Source organism: Somniosus microcephalus, unplaced genomic scaffold (assembly GCF_052327205.1).
Source record: "Somniosus microcephalus isolate GS21.2 unplaced genomic scaffold, FLI_Smic_1.0 unresolved_chr1, whole genome shotgun sequence".
In the NCBI taxonomy this organism is placed as follows: domain Eukaryota; kingdom Metazoa; phylum Chordata; class Chondrichthyes; order Squaliformes; family Somniosidae; genus Somniosus; species Somniosus microcephalus.
Window position 1 is genome coordinate 20,999,669 of NW_028225179.1, and position 14,471 is coordinate 21,014,139.

The 14,471-nt window shown below is 43.7% G+C and overlaps 9 non-coding genes across 9 annotated transcripts; 5 read left to right on the plus strand and 4 right to left on the minus strand.

Moving 5' to 3' along the window:
• Positions 1 to 1,211: 1,211 nt before the first annotated feature.
• trnap-ugg (transfer RNA proline (anticodon UGG)) lies at positions 1,212 to 1,299 on the plus strand. Its single transcript is given in 2 exon segments — positions 1,212 to 1,247; positions 1,264 to 1,299. It is a non-coding gene; the product is annotated as a tRNA-Pro (tRNA).
• A 2,514-nt stretch (positions 1,300 to 3,813) lies between these two features.
• trnas-gcu (transfer RNA serine (anticodon GCU)) lies at positions 3,814 to 3,895 on the minus strand. Its single transcript has one exon. It is a non-coding gene; the product is annotated as a tRNA-Ser (tRNA).
• Positions 3,896 to 6,002: 2,107 nt separating this feature from the next.
• Positions 6,003 to 6,090, plus strand: trnap-ugg (transfer RNA proline (anticodon UGG)). Its single transcript is given in 2 exon segments — positions 6,003 to 6,038; positions 6,055 to 6,090. It is a non-coding gene; the product is annotated as a tRNA-Pro (tRNA).
• A 920-nt stretch (positions 6,091 to 7,010) lies between these two features.
• Positions 7,011 to 7,092, minus strand: trnas-gcu (transfer RNA serine (anticodon GCU)). The gene has a single exon. It is a non-coding gene; the product is annotated as a tRNA-Ser (tRNA).
• Positions 7,093 to 7,601: 509 nt separating this feature from the next.
• Positions 7,602 to 7,689, plus strand: trnap-ugg (transfer RNA proline (anticodon UGG)). The gene is given in 2 exon segments: positions 7,602 to 7,637; positions 7,654 to 7,689. It is a non-coding gene; the product is annotated as a tRNA-Pro (tRNA).
• Positions 7,690 to 8,609: 920 nt separating this feature from the next.
• Positions 8,610 to 8,691, minus strand: trnas-gcu (transfer RNA serine (anticodon GCU)). The gene has a single exon. It is a non-coding gene; the product is annotated as a tRNA-Ser (tRNA).
• A 2,107-nt stretch (positions 8,692 to 10,798) lies between these two features.
• trnap-ugg (transfer RNA proline (anticodon UGG)) lies at positions 10,799 to 10,886 on the plus strand. Its single transcript is given in 2 exon segments — positions 10,799 to 10,834; positions 10,851 to 10,886. It is a non-coding gene; the product is annotated as a tRNA-Pro (tRNA).
• Positions 10,887 to 11,814: 928 nt separating this feature from the next.
• Positions 11,815 to 11,896, minus strand: trnas-gcu (transfer RNA serine (anticodon GCU)). The gene has a single exon. It is a non-coding gene; the product is annotated as a tRNA-Ser (tRNA).
• A 509-nt stretch (positions 11,897 to 12,405) lies between these two features.
• Positions 12,406 to 12,493, plus strand: trnap-ugg (transfer RNA proline (anticodon UGG)). The gene is given in 2 exon segments: positions 12,406 to 12,441; positions 12,458 to 12,493. It is a non-coding gene; the product is annotated as a tRNA-Pro (tRNA).
• The last annotated feature ends 1,978 nt before the right edge of the window (positions 12,494 to 14,471 follow it).

Consider the following 14,471-nt stretch of genomic DNA (forward strand, 5'->3'; position numbering starts at 1 on the left):
CATTTTTCCCATTATCTCCGTCATTTTACTCCAGCCAAATGAACTGAGTTTAGGTGTCAGCCGTGGCTCAGCGGCAGCATACTCAAGCCTCACTCCAGAGACTTGAGTGCATAATCCAGGCTGACACTCCAGGGCAGTACTGAGGGAGTGCTGCACTGTCGGCAGTGCCGTCCTTCTAGTAAGATGTTAAACTGGGGCTTCAGATCCCATGAGAGAATGCTGAAAAGAACGAGGATTTCTCGCGCATTATTTATCTCTCAACCAAAGACCCAAAAACAGAAAATCTCGTCTTTAAGTTTGATAAATATTTTTGAAATTCCAAAGGAGAAATTTATGTTCCTGTTCCCTAATCATTTGCCTCTGTTGCCGCTAGTCTTTTCATTCGGTGCCAATCTCAAAGGAAGGAAGAAGGGGTTCTCAATCTGCGATTCACGATCTCATCTCCACTTTCATTCAAGGTGGGTTGAGAAATTTCTTGGAATATTTTAATTTTAACAAGATATGAGCAATGCAGGGGCACAGACCAGCAACACCAGTGCAATTTTCACGAAATTGTATTTCAAGTAAGATTCAGTGAAATGCTTGGAAAGTGCATCAGCATCAAACGTGTAATACAGTAACGACGACGATGGGATTCGAACCCACGCGTGCAGAGCACAATGGATTAGCAGCCCATCGCCTTAACCTCTCGGCCACCTCGTCTCACCAATACACTGCTTTCAGATATTCCATTTCTTGCTTTTTACATCTAATTAGAACTACCCTGAAAGAAATTCAACTTCACCGCTTATCCTGCCCGTGCACACAGATCTACAATGTTGAAAATGTACAATCAGCTTAATGTAAGCAACAGGCCTTCCGTTACTTCAGATGAGGGACTGTCAAAAATGGCCGGTTTCACGCCAGATTCAGAATATAAAAAGTGTCGCCCAGATAATTAAAAGACCTTTGTAGGACTTGAACCTTCAATCTTCTGATAACTGAAGAATTTGCAACAGAAGTCAGATGCCTAATCCATTAGTCTATGCGGCCGCTGATGCCGCTGAATCTCTTTTAATGGGGCGAATTGTGAGCAGGTTCAAGGAAACTGCTCGAAAAAAGAAGTGGATTGAGGAAAAGATAAAAATATTTCAACTGTATTAACAGGTCCTCTGTGAGCTGGATTCGCACCAGCGCAGTGAAACTCAATGCAAATGGGAAATGACATCGGCGGCTCGTTGGTCTAGGGGTATGATTCTCGCTTTGGGCATTTCACGATTAAAATGCGAGAGGTCCCGGGTTCAAATCCCGGACGAGCCCTGGCGCATTTTGTTAAACTCAACAACTCGGTCATCAAAGCTGAAATCGCTCTGCTTCTAAAAAAACGGCATGATCCGAGATTATGAGCTGTGCCATTTCAAACAGACACAGAATGATCCGGGGCTGTGAGCACTCGCGGTTTAAACAGACCCAGAATGATTCGCAACTGACCGCGACCCCGCCCATTTTCGACAGGCCTGATTTTCAAAGCTTATGAAATCTATGGCAACATAAATCGGGCTGTTTCTAAAACGATGCCCGGTTTAATCTTGGACACCAAGTTGAAAATTTACTCCATTATCATTTTTCCCATTATCTCCGTCATTTTACTCCAGCCAAACGAACTGAGTTTAGGTGTCAGCCGTGGCTCAGCGGCAGCATACTCAAGCCTCACTCCAGAGACTTGAGTGCATAATCCAGGCTGACACTCCAGGGCAGTACTGAGGGAGTGCTGCACTGTCGGCAGTGCCGTCCTTCTAGTAAGATGTTAAACTGGGGCTTCAGATCCCATGAGAGAATGCTGAAAAGAACGAGGATTTCTCGCGCATTATTTATCTCTCAACCAAAGACCCAAAAACAGAAAATCTCGTCTTTAAGTTTGATAAATATTTTTGAAATTCCAAAGGAGAAACTTATGTTCCTGTTCCCTAATCATTTGCCTCTGTTGCCGCTAGTCTTTTCATTCGGTGCCAATCTCAAAGGAAGGAAGAAGGGTTCTCAATCTCCGATTCACGATCTCATCTCCACTTTCATTCAAGGTGGGTTGAGAAATTTCTTGGAATATTTTAATTAGATATGAGCAATGCAGGGGCACAGACCAGCAACACCAGCGCAATTTTCACGAAATTGCATTTCAAGTAAGATTCAGTGAAATGCTTGGAAAGTGCATCAGCATCAAACGTGCAATACAGTAACGACGAGGATGGGATTCGAACCCACGCGTGCAGAGCACAATAGATTAGCAGTCCATCGCCTTAACGTCTCGGCCACCTCGGTTCACCAATATACTGCTTTCAGATATTCCATTTCTTGCTTTTTACATCTAATTAGAACTATCCTGAAAGAAATTCAACTTCACCGCTTATCCTGCCCGTGCACACAGATCTACAATGTTGAAAATGTACAATCAGCTTAATGTAAGCAACAGGCCTTCCGTTACTTCAGATGAGGGACTGTCAAAAATGGCCGGTTTCACGCCAGATTCAGAATATAAAAAGTGTCGCCCAGATAATTAAAAGACCTTTGTAGGACTTGAACCTTCAATCTTCTGATAACTGAAGAATTATGCAACAGAAGTCAGATGCCTAATCCATTAGTCCATGCGGCCGCTGATGCCGCTAAATCTCTTTTTATGGGGCGAATTGTGAGCAGGTTCAAGGAAACTGCTCGAAAAAAGAAGTGGATTGAGGAAAAGATAAAAATATTTCAACTGTATTAACAGGTCCTCTGTGAGCTGGATTCGCACCAGCGCAGTGAAACTCAATGCAAATGGGAAATGACATCGGCGGCTCGTTGGTCCAGGGGTATGATTCTCGCTTTGGGCATTTCACGATTAAAATGCGAGAGGTCCCGGGTTCAAATCCCGGACGAGCCCTGGCGCATTTTGTTAAACTCAACAACTCGGTCATCAAAGCTGAAATCGCTCTGCTTCTAAAAAAACGGCATGATCCGAGATTGTGAGCTCTGCCATTTCAAACAGACACAGAATGATCCGGGGCTGTGAGCACTCGCGGTTTAAACAGACCCAGAATGATTCGCAACTGACCGCGACCCCGCCCATTTTCGACAGGCCTGATTTTCAAAGCTTATGAAATCTATGGCAACATAAATCGGGCTGTTTCTAAAATGATGCCCGGTTTAATCTTGGACACCAAGTTGAAAATTTACTCCATTATCATTTTTCCCATTATCTCCGTCATTTTACTCCAGCCAAACGAACTGAGTTTAGGTGTCAGCCGTGGCTCAGCGGCAGCATACTCAAGCCTCACTCCAGAGACTTGAGTGCATAATCCAGGCTGACACTCCAGGGCAGTACTGAGGGAGTGCTGCACTGTCGGCAGTGCCGTCCTTCTAGTAAGATGTTAAACTGGGGCTTCAGATCCCATGAGAGAATGCTGAAAAGAACGAGGATTTCTCGCGCATTATTTATCTCTCAACCAAAGACCCAAAAACAGAAAATCTCGTCTTTAAGTTTGATAAATATTTTTGAAATTCCAAAGGAGAAACTTATGTTCCTGTTCCCTAATCATTTGCCTCTGTTGCCGCTAGTCTTTTCATTCGGTGCCAATCTCAAAGGAAGGAAGAAGGAAGAGAGGGTTACTCAATCTCCGATTCACGATCTCATCTCCACAGGTGGGTTGAGAAATTTCTTGGAATATTTTAATTTTAACAAGATATCAGCAATGCAGGGGCACAGACCAGCAACACCAGTGCAATTTTCACGAAATTGTATTTCAAGTAAGATTCAGTGAAATGCTTGGAAAGTGCATCAGCATCAAACGTGTAATACAGTAACGACGAGGATGGGATTCGAACCCACGCGTGCAAAGCACAATGGATTAGCAGTCCATCGCCTTAACCTCTCGGCCACCTCGTCTCACCAATACACTGCTTTCAGATATTCCATTTCTTGCTTTTTACATCTAATTAGAACTACCCTGAAAGAAATTCAACTTCACCGCTTATCCTGCCCGTGCACACAGATCTACAATGTTGAAAATGTACAATCAGCTTAATGTAAGCAACAGGCCTTCCGTTACTTCAGATGAGGGACTGTGAAAAATGGCCGGTTTCACGCCAGATTCAGAATATAAAAAGTGTCGCCCAGATAATTAAAAGACCTTTGTAGGACTTGAACCTTCAATCTTCTGATAACTGAAGAATTTGCAACAGAAGTCAGATGCCTAATCCATTAGTCTATGCGGCCGCTGATGCCGCTGAATCTCTTTTTATGGGGCGAATTGTGAGCAGGTTCAAGGAAACTGTTCGAAAAAAGAAGTGGATTGAGGAAAAGATAAAAATATTTCAACTGTATTAACAGGTCCTCTGTGAGCTGGATTCGCACCAGCGCAGTGAAACTCAATGCAAATGGGAAATTACATCGGCGGCTCGTTGGTCTAGGGTTATGATTCTCGCTTTGGGCATTTCACGATTAAAATGCGAGAGGTCCCGGGTTCAAATCCCGGACGAGCCCTGGCGCATTTTGTTAAACTCAACAACTCGGTCATCAAAGCTGAAATCGCTCTGCTTCTAAAAAAACGGCATGATCCGAGATTATGAGCTGTGCCATTTCAAACAGACACAGAATGATCCGGGGCTGTGAGCACTCGCGGTTTAAACAGACCCAGAATGATTCGCAACTGACCGCGACCCCGCCCATTTTCGACAGGCCTGATTTTCAAAGCTTATGAAATCTATGGCAACATAAATCGGGCTGTTTCTAAAACGATGCCCGGTTTAATCTTGGACACCAACTTGAAAATTTACTCCATTATCATTTTTCCCATTATCTCCGTCATTTTACTCCAGCCAAATGAACTGAGTTTAGGTGTCAGCCGTGGCTCAGCGGCAGCATACTCAAGCCTCACTCCAGAGACTTGAGTGCATAATCCAGGCTGACACTCCAGGGCAGTACTGAGGGAGTGCTGCACTGTCGGCAGTGCCGTCCTTCTAGTAAGATGTTAAACTGGTGCTTCAGATCCCATGAGAGAATGCTGAAAAGAACGAGGATTTCTCGCGCATTATTTATCTCTCAACCAAAGACCCAAAAACAGAAAATCTCGTCTTTAAGTTTGATAAATATTTTTGAAATTCCAAAGGAGAAACTTATGTTCCTGTTCCCTAATCATTTGCCTCTGTTGCCGCTAGTCTTTTCATTCGGTGCCAATCTCAAAGGAAGGAAGAAGGAAGAGAGGGTTCTCAATCTCCGATTCACGATCTCATCTCCACAGGTGGGTTGAGAAATTTCTTGGAATATTTTAATTTTAACAAGATATCAGCAATGCAGGGGCACAGACAAGCAACACCAGTGCAATTTTCACGAAATTGTATTTCAAGTAAGATTCAGTGAAATGCTTGGAAAGTGCATCAGCATCAAACGTATAAGACAGTAACGACGAGGATGGGATTCGAACCCACGCGTGCAGAGCACAATGTATTAGCAGTCCATCGCCTTAACCTCTCGGCCACCTCGTCTCACCAATATACTGCTTTCAGATATTCCATTTCTTGCTTTTTACATCTAATTAGAACTACCCTGAAAGAAATTCAACTTCACCGCTTATCCTGCCCGTGCACACAGATCTACAATGTTGAAAATGTACAATCAGCTTAATGTAAGCAACAGGCCTTCCGTTACTTCAGATGAGGGACTGTCAAAAATGGCCGGTTTCACGCCAGATTCAGAATATAAAAAGTGTCGCCCAGATAATTAAAAGACCTTTGTAGGACTGGAACCTTCAATCTTCTGATAACTGAAGAATTTGCAACAGAAGTCAGATGCCTAATCCATTAGTCTATGCGGCCGCTGATGCCGCTGAATCTCTTTTTATGGGGCGAATTGTGAGCAGGTTCAAGGAAACTGTTCGAAAAAAGAAGTGGATTGAGGAAAAGATAAAAATATTTCAACTGTATTAACAGGTCCTCTGTGAGCTGGATTCGCACCAGCGCAGTGAAACTCAATGCAAATGGGAAATCACATCGGCGGCTCGTTGGTCTAGGGGTATGATTCTCGCTTTGGGCATTTCACGATTAAAATGCGAGAGGTCCCGGGTTCAAATCCCGGACGAGCCCTGGCGCATTTTGTTAAACTCAACAACTCGGTCATCAAAGCTGAAATCGCTCTGCTTCTAAAAAAACGGCATGATCCGAGATTATGAGCTGTGACATTTCAAACAGACACAGAATGATCCGGGGCTGTGAGCACTCGCGGTTTAAACAGACCCAGAATGATTCGCAACTGACCGCGACCCCGCCCATTTTCGACAGGCCTGATTTTCAAAGCTTATGAAATCTATGGCAACATAAATCGGGCTGTTTCTAAAACGATGCCCGGTTTAATCTTGGACACCAACTTGAAAATTTACTCCATTATCATTTTTCCCATTATCTCCGTCATTTTACTCCAGCCAAATGAACTGAGTTTAGGTGTCAGCCGTGGCTCAGCGGCAGCATACTCAAGCCTCACTCCAGAGACTTGAGTGCATAATCCAGGCTGACACTCCAGGGCAGTACTGAGGGAGTGCTGCACTGTCGGCAGTGCCGTCCTTCTAGTAAGATGTTAAACTGGTGCTTCAGATCCCATGAGAGAATGCTGAAAAGAACGAGGATTTCTCGCGCATTATTTATCTCTCAACCAAAGACCCAAAAACAGAAAATCTCGTCTTTAAATTTGATAAATATTTTTGAAATTCCAAAGGAGAAACTTATGTTCCTGTTCCCTAATCATTTGCCTCTGTTGCCGCTAGTCTTTTCATTCGGTGCCAATCTCAAAGGAAGGAAGAAGGAAGAGAGGGTTACTCAATCTCCGATTCACGATCTCATCTCCACAGGTGGGTTGAGAAATTTCTTGGAATATTTTAATTTTAACAAGATATCAGCAATGCAGGGGCACAGACCAGCAACACCAGTGCAATTTTCACGAAATTGTATTTCAAGTAAGATTCAGTGAAATGCTTGGAAAGTGCATCAGCATCAAACGTGTAATACAGTAACGACGAGGATGGGATTCGAACCCACGCGTGCAGAGCACAATGGATAAGCAGTCCATCGCCTTAACCTCTCGGCCACCTCGTCTCACCAATACACTGCTTTCAGATATTCCATTTCTTGCTTTTTACATCTAATTAGAACTACCCTGAAAGAAATTCAACTTCACCGCTTATCCTGCCCGTGCACACAGATCTACAATGTTGAAAATGTACAATCAGCTTAATGTAAGCAACAGGCCTTCCGTTACTTCAGATGAGGGACTGTCAAAAATGGCCGGTTTCACGCCAGATTCAGAATATAAAAAGTGTCGCCCAGATAATTAAAAGACCTTTGTAGGACTTGAACCTTCAATCTTCTGATAACTGAAGAATTTGCAACAGAAGTCAGATGCCTAATCCATTAGTCTATGCGGCCGCTGATGCCGCTGAATCTCTTTTTATGGGGCGAATTGTGAGCAGGTTCAAGGAAACTGTTCGAAAAAAGAAGTGGATTGAGGAAAAGATAAAAATATTTCAACTGTATTAACAGGTCCTCTGTGAGCTGGATTCGCACCAGCGCAGTGAAACTCAATGCAAATGGGAAATCACATCGGCGGCTCGTTGGTCTAGGGGTATGATTCTCGCTTTGGGCATTTCACGATTAAAATGCGAGAGGTCCCGGGTTCAAATCCCGGACGAGCCCTGGCGCATTTTGTTAAACTCAACAACTCGGTCATCAAAGCTGAAATCGCTCTGCTTCTAAAAAAACGGCATGATCCGAGATTATGAGCTGTGCCATTTCAAACAGACACAGAATGATCCGGGGCTGTGAGCACTCGCGGTTTAAACAGACCCAGAATGATTCGCAACTGACCGCGACCCCGCCCATTTTCGACAGGCCTGATTTTCAAAGCTTATGAAATCTATGGCAACATAAATCGGGCTGTTTCTAAAATGATGCCCGGTTTAATCTTGGACACCAAGTTGAAAATTTACTCCATTATCATTTTTCCCATTATCTCCGTCATTTTACTCCAGCCAAACGAACTGAGTTTAGGTGTCAGCCGTGGCTCAGCGGCAGCATACTCAAGCCTCACTCCAGAGACTTGAGTGCATAATCCAGGCTGACACTCCAGGGCAGTACTGAGGGAGTGCTGCACTGTCGGCAGTGCCGTCCTTCTAGTAAGATGTTAAACTGGGGCTTCAGATCCCATGAGAGAATGCTGAAAAGAACGAGGATTTCTCGCGCATTATTTATCTCTCAACCAAAGACCCAAAAACAGAAAATCTCGTCTTTAAGTTTGATAAATATTTTTGAAATTCCAAAGGAGAAACTTATGTTCCTGTTCCCTAATCATTTGCCTCTGTTGCCGCTAGTCTTTTCATTCGGTGCCAATCTCAAAGGAAGGAAGAAGGAAGAGAGGGTTACTCAATCTCCGATTCACGATCTCATCTCCACAGGTGGGTTGAGAAATTTCTTGGAATATTTTAATTTTAACAAGATATCAGCAATGCAGGGGCACAGACCAGCAACACCAGTGCAATTTTCACGAAATTGTATTTCAAGTAAGATTCAGTGAAATGCTTGGAAAGTGCATCAGCATCAAACGTGTAATACAGTAACGACGAGGATGGGATTCGAACCCACGCGTGCAAAGCACAATGGATTAGCAGTCCATCGCCTTAACCTCTCGGCCACCTCGTCTCACCAATACACTGCTTTCAGATATTCCATTTCTTGCTTTTTACATCTAATTAGAACTACCCTGAAAGAAATTCAACTTCACCGCTTATCCTGCCCGTGCACACAGATCTACAATGTTGAAAATGTACAATCAGCTTAATGTAAGCAACAGGCCTTCCGTTACTTCAGATGAGGGACTGTCAAAAATGGCCGGTTTCACGCCAGATTCAGAATATAAAAAGTGTCGCCCAGATAATTAAAAGACCTTTGTAGGACTTGAACCTTCAATCTTCTGATAACTGAAGAATTTGCAACAGAAGTCAGATGCCTAATCCATTAGTCTATGCGGCCGCTGATGCCGCTGAATCTCTTTTTATGGGGCGAATTGTGAGCAGGTTCAAGGAAACTGTTCGAAAAAAGAAGTGGATTGAGGAAAAGATAAAAATATTTCAACTGTATTAACAGGTCCTCTGTGAGCTGGATTCGCACCAGCGCAGTGAAACTCAATGCAAATGGGAAATCACATCGGCGGCTCGTTGGTCTAGGGTTATGATTCTCGCTTTGGGCATTTCACGATTAAAATGCGAGAGGTCCCGGGTTCAAATCCCGGACGAGCCCTGGCGCATTTTGTTAAACTCAACAACTCGGTCATCAAAGCTGAAATCGCTCTGCTTCTAAAAAAACGGCATGATCCGAGATTATGAGCTGTGCCATTTCAAACAGACACAGAATGATCCGGGGCTGTGAGCACTCGCGGTTTAAACAGACCCAGAATGATTCGCAACTGACCGCGACCCCGCCCATTTTCGACAGGCCTGATTTTCAAAGCTTATGAAATCTATGGCAACATAAATCGGGCTGTTTCTAAAACGATGCCCGGTTTAATCTTGGACACCAACTTGAAAATTTACTCCATTATCATTTTTCCCATTATCTCCGTCATTTTACTCCAGCCAAATGAACTGAGTTTAGGTGTCAGCCGTGGCTCAGCGGCAGCATACTCAAGCCTCACTCCAGAGACTTGAGTGCATAATCCAGGCTGACACTCCAGGGCAGTACTGAGGGAGTGCTGCACTGTCGGCAGTGCCGTCCTTCTAGTAAGATGTTAAACTGGGGCTTCAGATCCCATGAGAGAATGCTGAAAAGAACGAGGATTTCTCGCGCATTATTTATCTCTCAACCAAAGACCCAAAAACAGAAAATCTCGTCTTTAAGTTTGATAAATATTTTTGAAATTCCAAAGGAGAAACTTATGTTCCTGTTCCCTAATCATTTGCCTCTGTTGCCGCTAGTCTTTTCATTCGGTGCCAATCTCAAAGGAAGGAAGAAGGAAGAGAGGGTTCTCAATCTCCGATTCACGATCTCATCTCCACAGGTGGGTTGAGAAATTTCTTGGAATATTTTAATTTTAACAAGATATCAGCAATGCAGGGGCACAGACAAGCAACACCAGTGCAATTTTCACGAAATTGTATTTCAAGTAAGATTCAGTGAAATGCTTGGAAAGTGCATCAGCATCAAACGTATAAGACAGTAACGACGAGGATGGGATTCGAACCCACGCGTGCAGAGCACAATGTATTAGCAGTCCATCGCCTTAACCTCTCGGCCACCTCGTCTCACCAATATACTGCTTTCAGATATTCCATTTCTTGCTTTTTACATCTAATTAGAACTACCCTGAAAGAAATTCAACTTCACCGCTTATCCTGCCCGTGCACACAGATCTACAATGTTGAAAATGTACAATCAGCTTAATGTAAGCAACAGGCCTTCCGTTACTTCAGATGAGGGACTGTCAAAAATGGCCGGTTTCACGCCAGATTCAGAATATAAAAAGTGTCGCCCAGATAATTAAAAGACCTTTGTAGGACTGGAACCTTCAATCTTCTGATAACTGAAGAATTTGCAACAGAAGTCAGATGCCTAATCCATTAGTCTATGCGGCCGCTGATGCCGCTGAATCTCTTTTTATGGGGCGAATTGTGAGCAGGTTCAAGGAAACTGTTCGAAAAAAGAAGTGGATTGAGGAAAAGATAAAAATATTTCAACTGTATTAACAGGTCCTCTGTGAGCTGGATTCGCACCAGCGCAGTGAAACTCAATGCAAATGGGAAATCACATCGGCGGCTCGTTGGTCTAGGGGTATGATTCTCGCTTTGGGCATTTCACGATTAAAATGCGAGAGGTCCCGGGTTCAAATCCCGGACGAGCCCTGGCGCATTTTGTTAAACTCAACAACTCGGTCATCAAAGCTGAAATCGCTCTGCTTCTAAAAAAACGGCATGATCCGAGATTATGAGCTGTGACATTTCAAACAGACACAGAATGATCCGGGGCTGTGAGCACTCGCGGTTTAAACAGACCCAGAATGATTCGCAACTGACCGCGACCCCGCCCATTTTCGACAGGCCTGATTTTCAAAGCTTATGAAATCTATGGCAACATAAATCGGGCTGTTTCTAAAACGATGCCCGGTTTAATCTTGGACACCAAGTTGAAAATTTACTCCATTATCATTTTTCCCATTATCTCCGTCATTTTACTCCAGCCAAACGAACTGAGTTTAGGTGTCAGCCGTGGCTCAGCGGCAGCATACTCAAGCCTCACTCCAGAGACTTGAGTGCATAATCCAGGCTGACACTCCAGGGCAGTACTGAGGGAGTGCTGCACTGTCGGCAGTGCCGTCCTTCTAGTAAGATGTTAAACTGGGGCTTCAGATCCCATGAGAGAATGCTGAAAAGAACGAGGATTTCTCGCGCATTATTTATCTCTCAACCAAAGACCCAAAAACAGAAAATCTCGTCTTTAAGTTTGATAAATATTTTTGAAATTCCAAAGGAGAAACTTATGTTCCTGTTCCCTAATCATTTGCCTCTGTTGCCGCTAGTCTTTTCATTCGGTGCCAATCTCAAAGGAAGGAAGAAGGAAGAGAGGGTTACTCAATCTCCGATTCACGATCTCATCTCCACTTTCATTCAAGGTGGGTTGAGAAATTTCTTGGAAAAATTTAATTTACCAAGATATGAGCAATGCAGGGGCACAGACCAGCAACACCAGTGCAATTTTCACGAAATTGTATTTCAAGTAAGATTCAGTGAAATGCATGGAAAGTGCATCAGCATCAAACGTGTAATACAGTAACGACGAGGATGGGATTCGAACCCACGCCTGCAGAGCACAATGGATTAGCAGTCCATCGCCTTAACCGCTCGACCACCTCGTCTCACCAATACACTGCTTTCAGACATTCCATTTCTTGCTTTTTACATCTAATTAGAACTACCCTGAAAGAAATTCAACTTCACCGCTTATCCTGCCCGTGCACACAGATCTACAATGTTGAAAATGTACAATCAGCTTAATGTAAGCAACAGGCCTTCCGTTACTTCAGATGAGGGACTGTCAAAAATGGCCGGTTTCACGCCAGATTCAGAATATAAAAAGTGTCGCCCAGATAATTAAAAGACCTTTGTAGGACTTGAACCTTCAATCTTCTGATAACTGAAGAATTTGCAACAGAAGTCAGATGCCTAATGCATTAGTCTATGCGGCCGCTGATGCCGCTGAATCTCTTTTTATGGGGCGAATTGTGAGCAGGTTCAAGGAAACTGCTCGAAAAAAGAAGTGGATTGAGGAAAAGATAAAAATATTTCAACTGTATTAACAGGTCCTCTGTGAGCTGGATTCGCACCAGCGCAGTGAAACTCAATGCAAATGGGAAATGACATCGGCGGCTCGTTGGTCTAGGGGTATGATTCTCGCTTTGGGCATTTCACGATTAAAATGCGAGAGGTCCCGGGTTCAAATCCCGGACGAGCCCTGGCACATTTTGTTAAACTCTACAACTCGGTCATCAAAGCTGAAATCGCTCTGCTTCTAAAAAAACGGCATGATCCGAGATTGTGAGCTCTGCCATTTCAAACAGACACAGAATGATCCGGGGCTGTGAGCACTCGCGGTTTAAACAGACCCAGAATGATTCGCAACTGACCGCGACCCCGCCCATTTTCGACAGGCCTGATTTTCAAAGCTTATGAAATCTATGGCAACATAAATCGGGCTGTTTCTAAAACGATGCCCGGTTTAATCTTGGACACCAAGTTGAAAATTTACTCCATTATCATTTTTCCCATTATCTCCGTCATTTTACTCCAGCCAAATGAACTGAGTTTAGGTGTCAGCCGTGGCTCAGCGGCAGCATACTCAAGCCTCACTCCAGAGACTTGAGTGCATAATCCAGGCTGACACTCCAGGGCAGTACTGAGGTAGTGCTGCACTGTCGGCAGTGCCGTCCTTCTAGTAAGATGTTAAACTGGGGCTTCAGATCCCATGAGAGAATGCTGAAAAGAACGAGGATTTCTCGCGCATTATTTATCTCTCAACCAAAGACCCAAAAACAGAAAATCTCGTCTTTAAGTTTGATAAATATTTTTGAAATTCCAGAGGAGAAATTTATGTTCCTGTTCCCTAATCATTTGGCTCTGTTGCCGCTAGTCTTTTCATTCGGTGCCAATCTCAAAGGAAGGAAGAAGGAAGAGAGGGTTCTCAATCTCCGATTCACGATCTCATCTCCACTTTCATTCAAGGTGGGTTGAGAAATTTCTTGGAATATTTTAATTTTACCAAGATATGAGCAATGCAGGGGCACAGACCAGCAACACCAGTGCAATTTTCACGAAATTGTATTTCAAGTAAGATTCAGTGAAATGCTTGGAAAGTGCATCAGCATCAAACGTGTAATACAGTAACGACGAGGATGGGATTCGAACCCACGCGTGCAGAGCACAATGAATTAGCAGTCCATCGACTTAACCTCTCGGCCACCTCGTCTCACCAACATATTGCTTTCAGATATTCAATTTCTTGCTTTTTACATCTAATTAGAACTACCCTGAAAGAAATTCAACTTCACCGCTTATCCTGCCCGTGCACACAGATCTACAATGTTGAAAATGTACAATCAGCTTAATGTAAGCAACAGGCCTTCCGTTACTTCAGATGAGGGACTGTCAAAAATGGCCGGTTTCACGCCAGATTCAGAATATAAAAAGTGTCGCCCAGATAATTAAAAGACCTTTGTAGGACTTGAACCTTCAATCTTCTGATAACTGAAGAATTTGCAACAGAAGTCAGATGCCTAATCCATTAGTCTATGCGGCCGCTGATGCCGCTGAATCTCTTTTTATGGGGCGAATTGTGAGCAGGTTCAAGGAAACTGTTCGAAAAAAGAAGTGGATTGAGGAAAAGATAAAAATATTTCAACTGTATTAACAGGTCCTCTGTGAGCTGGATTCGCACCAGCGCAGTGAAACTCAATGCAAATGGGAAATGACATCGGCGGCTCGTTGGTCTAGTGGTATGATTCTCGTTTTGGGCATTTCACGATTAAAATGCGAGAGGTCCCGGGTTCAAATCCCGCACGAGCCCTGGCGCATTTTGTTAAACTCAACAACTCGGTCATCAAAGCTGAAATCGCTCTGCTTCTAAAAAAACGGCATGATCCGAGATTGTGAGCTCTGCCATTTCAAACAGACACAGAATGATCCGGGGCTGTGAGCACTCGCGGTTTAAACAGACCCAGAATGATTCGCAACTGACCGCGACCCCGCCCATTTTCGACAGGCCTGATTTTCAAAGCTTATGAAATATATGGCAACATAAATCGGGCTGTTTCTAAAACGATGCCCGGTTTAATCTTGGACACCAAGTTGAAAATTTACTCCATTATCATTTTTCCCATTATCTCCGTCATTTTACTCCAGCCAAATGAACTGAGTTTAGGTGTCAGCCGTGGCTCA